Below are 9,715 nucleotides of genomic sequence, written 5' to 3' on the forward strand. Positions count from 1 at the left end.
TTTAACCCACGATTTTTGACCACTACACACATATGAAAGGTTAAATTAATTTGTTTACCCAGCAGAACACTCTGCATTTAGTCAGAGGACAAACCAAAATTATGAAACATCTCCGGTGTCCGTAGTTTTGCAACGTTTTCAAGAAATGGACATTTTGTGCAACACAGTTGTGGGGGTTTACATCTTGTGTTGGCCATAACGAACTTTATTTTCCCTAAACCTTGACCTCTATATTTTTTAATTTTTATGTGGGCAGTGGATTACTCATTGTGACATTGAGTCTTTCTAGAAATATATATCTGCGGGTTATTATTGTATGCATTATTACTTAAGGGGCCCGGCTCACTGATTACCAGTTCGCCGGACGATATCAGCGTGTCAGTTAAACGCAAAAGGTGACAGTTCCGAACAACTGACAGGCTGATATCGTCCGGCGGACTGGTAACATAGACCTATATAATAGGGACAAGACATATTGTTCTATACGTACAATTGCTTATAGAAATAGCACCCATTTTGACGGCACACACATAAATATATATCTATCTCGTTTTTACTCAGTACTGTAACCCATAGCAAAAAAAGGTGACAGTATTTCAGTACGGACATAAAGTGTTCCATGAAAATACGTAAATACCTAATGCGGCCGAAAATCCGCCATGTTTAGTCACCCAAATGTCATTGTCTGTCAGTTCAGCCGGTACTTGTCCTGTCAAAAAGTCGTGGTGAAAATTAAAATTATTAATTATCTTTCAATATTTTGCTTGTGATTGAAAATAATTGAAGCCAAATGTGAATAATTACGTCGCGAATATGCCAGTGTGTAGTGTATTAGGGTGCGGCATAAGAAAACCACCAAATCAGCCATCTTTAACCATACACAGGTACGCTATAATTTACATGAAAAATATTGGTTATTGTTAATGTTCCTGGGAAATTTAAGGATGTTTCACATTATAAATAGCAAGGTTCTTCTGTGCAGTTATAGATCATGAAGTGATTGGATTTATTTAACTATATTTTTACGCTTAAATAATGTAAACATTTCAGCTAGGGTTGTACTTTATTTATCGACTTTGATATCGATATATTATGATTGCCTATTTATATTTTCTTATTATATCATGCTACCCCTCTTCAAACCAACTAAATTATCTTAATTTAATAATTAAATCATTTTTATAGCTTACCAAGAAATGAACATAAAAAGAAAGAGCTGGAGATGGAGACCCTGACCGACTCTCGGGAGCACTCGGGTCCGTGGGGTCGTTACTCCACAAGCTGCCCTGCGGGCTTTTTTATATCATTATTAAAGTATTTTTATATAATTCGACATTAAGAGACCATATACATATAGTTGTAATTTATAAAATGGTTAATGTATTGTTATTATTTTTGCTTGTATGTAAATTCAATGTTGACGTATAAAAATGCCCTTGTGGCCTATTTGCTGAATAAATGTTGAAGAAGTTGAAGAGCGGAAGTCATTCCTTATTTTTGTAATAAAAAAATGTTCTGAAGGTGTTTTGTTTCTTTTCACCCGTCGCTTAATAAGCTTGAATTTTGTATCGCTCTCACTTATAGATACGGCGCACCAAGGTCGAGGTGCAGTGCGGTAGTGTGTTACAGACTTTAGGATTAGCAACACAACAAAATTGATTGTAATAGAGAGGTAAAGTCCAAGAAAAACACGTACACTTATTCTGACATCCAAAACAGATGGCGCTGTACTGCGCCATGTGTTTTGCGGTCACTGTTGTCAAACGTCAACTTTTGAAAATCAGTGTTACCGCAAAAATCGCAATATGTATTGAGTAGTACAGCGTCATCTCGTTTACCTGTCAAATTTGAAGCACGAAATTGTCCTAGACTCCACACATCTTACTCAATCAAAGTATCTTTTCACATAACAATATACTAATAAAGAATTTTTATTTATTTACTTACTTCCTATTAAAACATAAACTGCACAAATAATTACATACTTAGTATTTTAAATAAAATGAGCCGAGAACGTTAAAAAGGTATCGATGTATCGATAAAACCTAGTAACAGTAAAAATCTTCTGGGCAGCACTAAAACCGCCATGTTTAGTCCTAAGATGACGTCACAGTGGCACGCATTATTCGTTGACGTTTCACTTCCATAGGTTTCATATTTCAGTGACTGGTAATCAGTGGGCCCCTTTACTTCGGACTACCTAAAGTTTGCTTGAAACCTTATTTAATAGTACATAGGTCACTAGATAAGTTTTGCAATACACGAATATAAAACAAAGAGGTGTCCTATCATATCACATATACTATTTAAAAATATATTTCCATATACAATGTTTAGCGGGAAAATATTTACTTTCTTTTTAAATTTGCTTAAAAAAATAGTTTACCTATAAAAAATAGTTTATATGTATAAACTTTGTATGAAATGAAAGTATGTATTGTATAAAACATTTCGTAAGTCGTCTCTATCCCACTCTGATATTTTCTAAGTTTAAGGTCTCTAACGAGCGCTTTTTCAACGCGCGTTAAAAAAGAGCTTGATCCGTCCGCACGCATAATAACGCTTAAAGTCGCTATCGCCATCATGTGAATAAACACGATACCCATTTGTGTCATTCAAACGCTTTTTTAACGCGCGTTTAAAAGCGCTCCTGCGAATGAGACCTTAAAACTTTGAAAATGTGGGAGTGGGATAGAGACGACTTACGAATATTATATATGTTGTATAAAATATTTCATTTCATACAAAGTTTATACATACATATATAAACTATTTTTATAGGTAGTCTAATTTCAAAACTAAGATGAAATTTTATTTTGAGTTAAGAAACAAACTTGACTTAACTGAAGCGCGGCTGCCAAGACATACAAACAGATGCAAACTCACTTCGGAGCCATAAAAAATAGTGTATTTGCTGCCTACAATTAGAGTACATACGGTGCATACCCAATTAAAATGCTTTACGTACATTACTTATGTTAATTAACTATACGTAAAATAAATCAGTTATTTCCTTACTAACGAAATAACGTAACTAATGGTGCGCATTTTCTTCCTCGACTACTTACCCAATATCTTTACATTTTCGCCATGAATCTAGTATTTAACTGGATCAGGCATGAGTGGTGGGGGGAACTGACAGACCGGTATAGTCTTATGTATCTTTCAGTAGGAGTAGCAGCGAAAGCGCTATTATTGTTTGTCCTTGTCACAGACTCACTTTTTTTTTAATTCCCCACCGTAAATTTAGTATGTATGGTGGGCAACAAATAAATTCGACCAATCATATTGTCGCATTGCGTATGTTTTATCCCTCACGAAGGCACGCGTATAGCACTTCTATAGGATCCTACCTTCTATGAATTTCCCATTCTGTTCTAATTATATAATTACATAAATAAACCAGCAAAATTAAAAAATCATATTTTCACTAAACACCCTCTGTACGAACGTCACGCCTCTTATATGTTTGCAACACAATCACGTTTCACCCGCAAAGCGGCTGGAAATTTTATGCGAGCAATACTGCTATTCAGCACCTTACAATCTTTTGTGCAGGCGTCGAAATATGAATACTATATGAAAGGTTGAAGAGGAACGAGGCAATATGAGTGAAGCACCGATTTGCATTTTTATTCAAATTGCTTCGGTATTTACTTGCTTTCGATCTTAATATAAAAGGCGTGGAGGGTTTCTCAAGTACTGTTTGCTGCCAACTCTGTTTTTAAATGCCATCTTTTTGAAATGCGGTTAACTGTTGAAGTGTAATCTGAAATCTGAATGGAAAAGTCAATTTTGTTTTCGCGATCTTAGAGATTTTTAGGGGAACAAACAAAGCTTACCCGTGCTGTTTTATAGAATTTTATTTCACTTAAAATTTATATTTCGTAGTACCTACTTATGTACCTGAATTATTTTTATTTTTAATTACCTAACATCATTACAAATATTTGTAATGCATACCTTAATGAGTTGTCCTTGCACAACCTGAACCTAAACTACTTATTAGTACGATGACTTTAACCTAATGAATAACTTACGATTTCGAAGAAAAACAAACTTTTTGATTACTTCGGCCAAATAGTAGTACCTGTAGTAACCACCCCAATTATGGACAGATTAAAATGTCTATTAGTAGGTACGCTACGATATGATTAAGTACCCTACTATGCAATATACTTTATGGCTACGATACTTACCCATCAAAGTTGGAGCTTGTAATTAAACAACATATTTCTCTCGCCTATCAAATTTTTCACTCGCCTCCGAAAATCATATTTCAGCATTCCAATTTCAGTTTTAGGTGGTTAAATAATCTCTTGCCTTTAGCCAGGCAGAGGCAAGGCAACTCAATTTGCCGCCGGCGCCTCCTGACGCCGGCACGTGGCAACTTTTTGTAATTGAGCACGGCTGCCGCGTGCGAGAACTAAGGGGTTATATTTAAGTGACAAACTTAAACGGTTTTACAAATTACACAGATTACTTCAATCAGCGTTATATTACATAATATAGCGGTGGAACAGAATGAGGGACTTTTATGTACCGATATAGCTTTCAATACATTTTTGTCACCAAAAACGGTCTAGTAGGTACTGAAAGTTATCCCTTCTCAGTAAATAAATATACCCCCGCTGCAGCTTTCAATATTATCAATGCACCATTTCCCGCTTTTATATTATAACGTTGTGGTCAATAAAAGTTTTGATGTGATTAAATAAAATTCTACATGATTATGTCACACCTCTTACGCGGCATTACCTACAATATGGGACGTTATCGACATGTGTACTGTACAGTTGAGTACAGTCACCTGCAATAATATGTTACTCTTTGAAGGCCGCAAAAATATCTGACGCGATCTTATTTGTAGAGCCATAAGAGCGTGTCACATATTTTTGCGGTCTTCCAAAAGTAACATATTATTGCAGGTGACTGTACAGCTCTAAGCACAATTCCCGTGGGGTCATTTTTGAACTCTAATGATAGAGCTAGTAAGGTATCTCCGCTTGCGGCTATTTCTTGCACCGTACAGGCGAGTTTGTGTCGAACTCGTCACCATGCCACACCGCCTTTTACATACCGTGCTACACAGACTTTATATTATCCTACAAATACGTGCATCTGATAACATTTTACCTTTTCGTGTTAAAGGAAACTGGAAAATTCACCACACAGAGCGAGACTCCCACTTGTAACCTTTTGGTACATCTGTCCAACACAAAGCTACAGTAGTTTTTTCGTTGTTAGTACAGTTGGACTAGTATACAAAAAGGTCACAAGTACAAACTTCGTCGTTTTTATAGTATATGTATAAATATTTTAAGCCAACACCATCTCGAATACATAACTTTACTGTCAAATCGACTTCAGAGTTTCAGATTCCTTTAAAACTGTGTTTTAAACGCACAAAATAGCCAAGGATTTTACACCTTCATTTACGCTCAATTGTCCTAATGATTCTCGTGATAATTTGTCTGGAAGAAAAAATGCCTTTTGTTACGTTTATCCTGACCTACATTACGTAATGAAGGGTTAAATAATCACCCTCATATTTTTTAAGTCGGTTAATAAATGTTTCTCGTCAAGTCGTCACTGTCATCCGAAAACTGCAACTTTTTCAATTAGTAGGTACCATAAAGAGGAGCTCGATTCACATTTACCAACTTGTTACGGGTTTGATCTCATTTTGATAAGACTTTAAAGATTGCTAACGCTGATTGGTGGATGTGAGATGAAGGCGGTTATCAGTCGTCATTATCACACTCCTCCGCACTTCGGAGCGGCGTCCGGTGCTGCAATTTTTAACTTAGTACCTACTGTAGAATTTTGATTTGTATGCAAAATCCACATGGCATAACACACTGGCATCGCCTTTCCGTCCGAATGTGCGAATCGCACGACGGTTGGCGCTTTCGGACGTAGATGCTGTGCGCGCAGGGTATGCCACACCGAGCTTCGTAGTATCGTACGGATTTTTGTACTTACATAAACGCAGCTCTGGACGGAGATACGAAGCTGGCCCCGTAGACAAAATGCCAATCTGTCACTGTCACACTAATATGGAAGAGTGATAGAGAGACACAAAGCGATTCGATGGCGAAGCGCAAGCGATCGTCATTTCGCTAGGCCGCCAGTGGTGCGACGCGAATTCGTCGCTCCGTACGCCGTAACGAAATGCGGCGGCAGTGTGATAACCGCCAAAATGCAAAATGTGATAAACGCAAATAGCGATAGCGGTACAGCCTGAAATTCGAGAATCAGCTGCAAATGGTGTTAAAGGTATGAAAATCGGCACGATTAATCTGTAGGCCATTTGAATCAATTTGACCCGTAGCACCAAAAAAAAACACAAACGGAAAGGAGGATTACAAATTGTGAACTATCAATGTATCAATGAAACGGCCTCCTAGCCTAGTCGATAGTGACCCTGCCTATGAAGCAAGAGGTCCCAGGTTCGAATCCTGGTAAGGGTATTTATTTGTGTGTTCATCATCATCATCACACAAATAAATGCCCTTGCCAGGGCTTGTATATATGTGTATACGGGCATTTATTTGTGTGATGATGATGATGAACACACAAATAAATACCCTTACCAGGATTTGAACCTGGAACCTCCTGCTTCATAGGCAGGGTCACTATCTATCGACTAGGCTAGGAGGCCGTTTCATCGATAGATTGATAGATCACAATTTGTAATAATAAAAAAAATTAAAAAAAAAATTAAAACTAAATATTTTCGAAATTAATTTCTTGGTGTTAGATACGGGGATATTGGGTATTACTTGAGGTATATTTTACAAAAAATAATTCAACGGTTTCGTATCTGGAGGAGCCCAAACTTGGTATGTTTTGAAAATTATTTTAATTTTAATTGAATGCAAGTGACGGAAATATAATAATGTGATATATTTTTAGAACCGGCTCAAAATGCCCTTTCATTTAATACCACACACGATAGGTTTCTGAACAATTTTATTTTCCATACAAAAAAAAGATGACGTCATAAATCCTATCCGTTTGATTTTTTTTTTGGTGCTACGGGTCAAATTGATTCAAATGGCCTAAAGATTAATCGTACCGATTTTCATACCTTTAACACCATTTGCAGCTGATTTTGGTCAACCGCTAGTACTAAAAGATGCGCGTCTATCACCAAGACGATCGTCAAGGTCATATCAAAACCATCACAAATTGTTAAATTGGGATCGACACCTTCTCTGACACCGATTACAGCATGATTAAAGACTCGGGAAGCGATTAGGAAGTTTTGAGTGATTAAATGCCTTTCCGGGATAATGTAATAAAAATAACTAGGTTAATAGATTACTGAGATGGCTTCCGTTTTAATACCAACTTAAAAGGGGCTTATTAAAAAGTTTTAATTTTGATATCAGAGCCTGAGTGGTTTAGTCAAGAAAGTAAAGTTTCTATGTCTGCCGTTATAAGGTAACTAAGTAATTAGAATGAAGTAAAACTTAGCAATATCAAATTAAAATTTAATTATTTGGTCAGAAAAAAGATTTTGATAATTATAAAAAAACAACGGGTTGCACTCCGGGAGTGCCGGCAGAAGTGAAAACTCAATGACATTGTAACTCAAAATATTAATAACAGCGCCATCTAGTGCAAAATGTCTGCAGCACTATGTATAATTGAGGTTAACGCCATTTAGCGTTATTTCGTCGCATTACTTGAAACCCCTAAGCACATCACTGTGAGTACTAGAGTTATATTAGTACCAGTTTGAGGGAAACTCACTGATGGCATTTAAATCAAAAAAGAAAAACTCAATGACTTTGTAACAGTCTCCGTCACACGTGAAGCCACGTCTTACGTCTTACGCTCTCGCGAGTTTAACATTTTTCCCCCATCACAAAAAGTGCTCAGCGCCGCTAAAGAAGTTTTCACTTCAAAAAATAGTAATCTGGTCGGAAGAAAGGTTTAAAAAGGTTATACGTACGTACCTTACTTTGCAGATAAGAAATAGTTGAAAAACGAAACGGATAAACCGATTTTGATAAAACAAGTCCAAGAACTGCTGGTTCTTGGACTTGTTTTATCAAAATTGGTTTATCCGTTGGCTGGCTGATATCTTCCGGCAAACTGGTAATCTGTGGGCCCCTTAAGGGCATCCGCTACTGCAGGCTCTATGATTAATTTTTTTTATCGATTCGGTTTTTGGAAACTTTTCAAAATGGTGGGTGGAATGGTCGTGGTGGAATGACTGTGGACATTTTTTCAGTTTTAAGATATGCTCAGATCTCGCGAGCCACTGAGCCACTAGTAACATAGCGAAACGATCAACTGGTGGCAGTTTAAGTTTCCGTCAATCGCCTTGAGTCACGTAACTGCTCTTGACAATCGTTTTAATCGGGGTCGTAAACCAAGAACGGTAGTAAGATATTTCGAACGATGAAACGAAATCCCTGCCGAGGTTTTCACGACGGACTGCTGTATAGGGTTCTTATGACCAGTGTTGGCCGAACGTTAATGCAATTGACCATTAAAAATTTAAAACCATTGAAAAGGTTAATTGCCATTAACCATTAACCATTGAAGGAAAATTAATTATCAATTGCATTGAACATCAATTTGCATTAATATTAATTTATTTCGAACCACTAACAATTAAAAAGAATTAATGGTTATTGCTTTAAAAATGTGATTGATAATTAACAATTAACAAGAATAAATATCGTAATTTTATAAGGCGTCCAAGGGATCAAAGGTCTAGTGGACCTCAGGTTTGGTGCAACATAGGCACACGCTATTTTGGTCATCTGACTCGTCTTGATGAACACTTGGGAGAGCAGATTTAGATTAGACCAAAACGGCGTGTGTCTATGTTAAACCGACCTGGAGTTCCACTAGGTACCTACTGCCAGGGTTCAGGGTCATTTTGTTAAGTCTCATTTCAAAATATCACGATCTGATAATTCACTGAGCTTGTATTAACATGGTTATTTTTATTTATAATTTTAATAGTTCCAAGCAAAAGTAAAATTAATTATTAGTTTATGAAAAAAATATTTAATTCCATTAAACGTTAATGCAATTGAGAGTAATTCTAATTAATTTTTTGAAACGTTAATGCCATTAAATAGGCAATTAGATTGACAATCAATGTAATTAAACGTCTCAAAATTCAATTCTAACTAACTTTAATTAAATTGATGCGTAATTCAATCGATTATTTGCGGAATTCATGGTTAATGCAATTGATTAATTTTTAATTAGAATTAACCATTACGGCCAACACTGCTTATGACCCATACGGCCCGATTCGAACTTTAACATACGTCAGTTAATAGATCTAGAAACGATATGGATTAGAAATGTCAGTGTCATTCTTTTAAAATTATGGCTTCAGCTCAGTGGGGCTATTTCGCCAGTATCAAGGTCGTAGTAGCAAGGTAATACGATTGAAATTGTACGGTTAGTACAAGACAGTGTACGGTGATTATCATAAATTTACGTTTCTTCAAACAAAAACGTCACTTTTGATACTGACACATCTAATCTATATCGTTTCTAGATCTATTAATTGACGTATCTTAATGTTCGAATCGGGCAGATAGTATTTATTTTATAATTTATTTATATTCTATTGACAAACCTGTAGAATACTGAAACCCTCAGATAAGACGTAGTGTAGAAACAAATTAAAAATGGAAAAATTCACTGTCTTAGGTGGGACTTGAACCCACTAACA

The sequence above is a fragment of the Cydia splendana genome, chromosome 1, assembly GCF_910591565.1.
Source record: "Cydia splendana chromosome 1, ilCydSple1.2, whole genome shotgun sequence".
NCBI lineage: Eukaryota > Metazoa > Arthropoda > Insecta > Lepidoptera > Tortricidae > Cydia > Cydia splendana.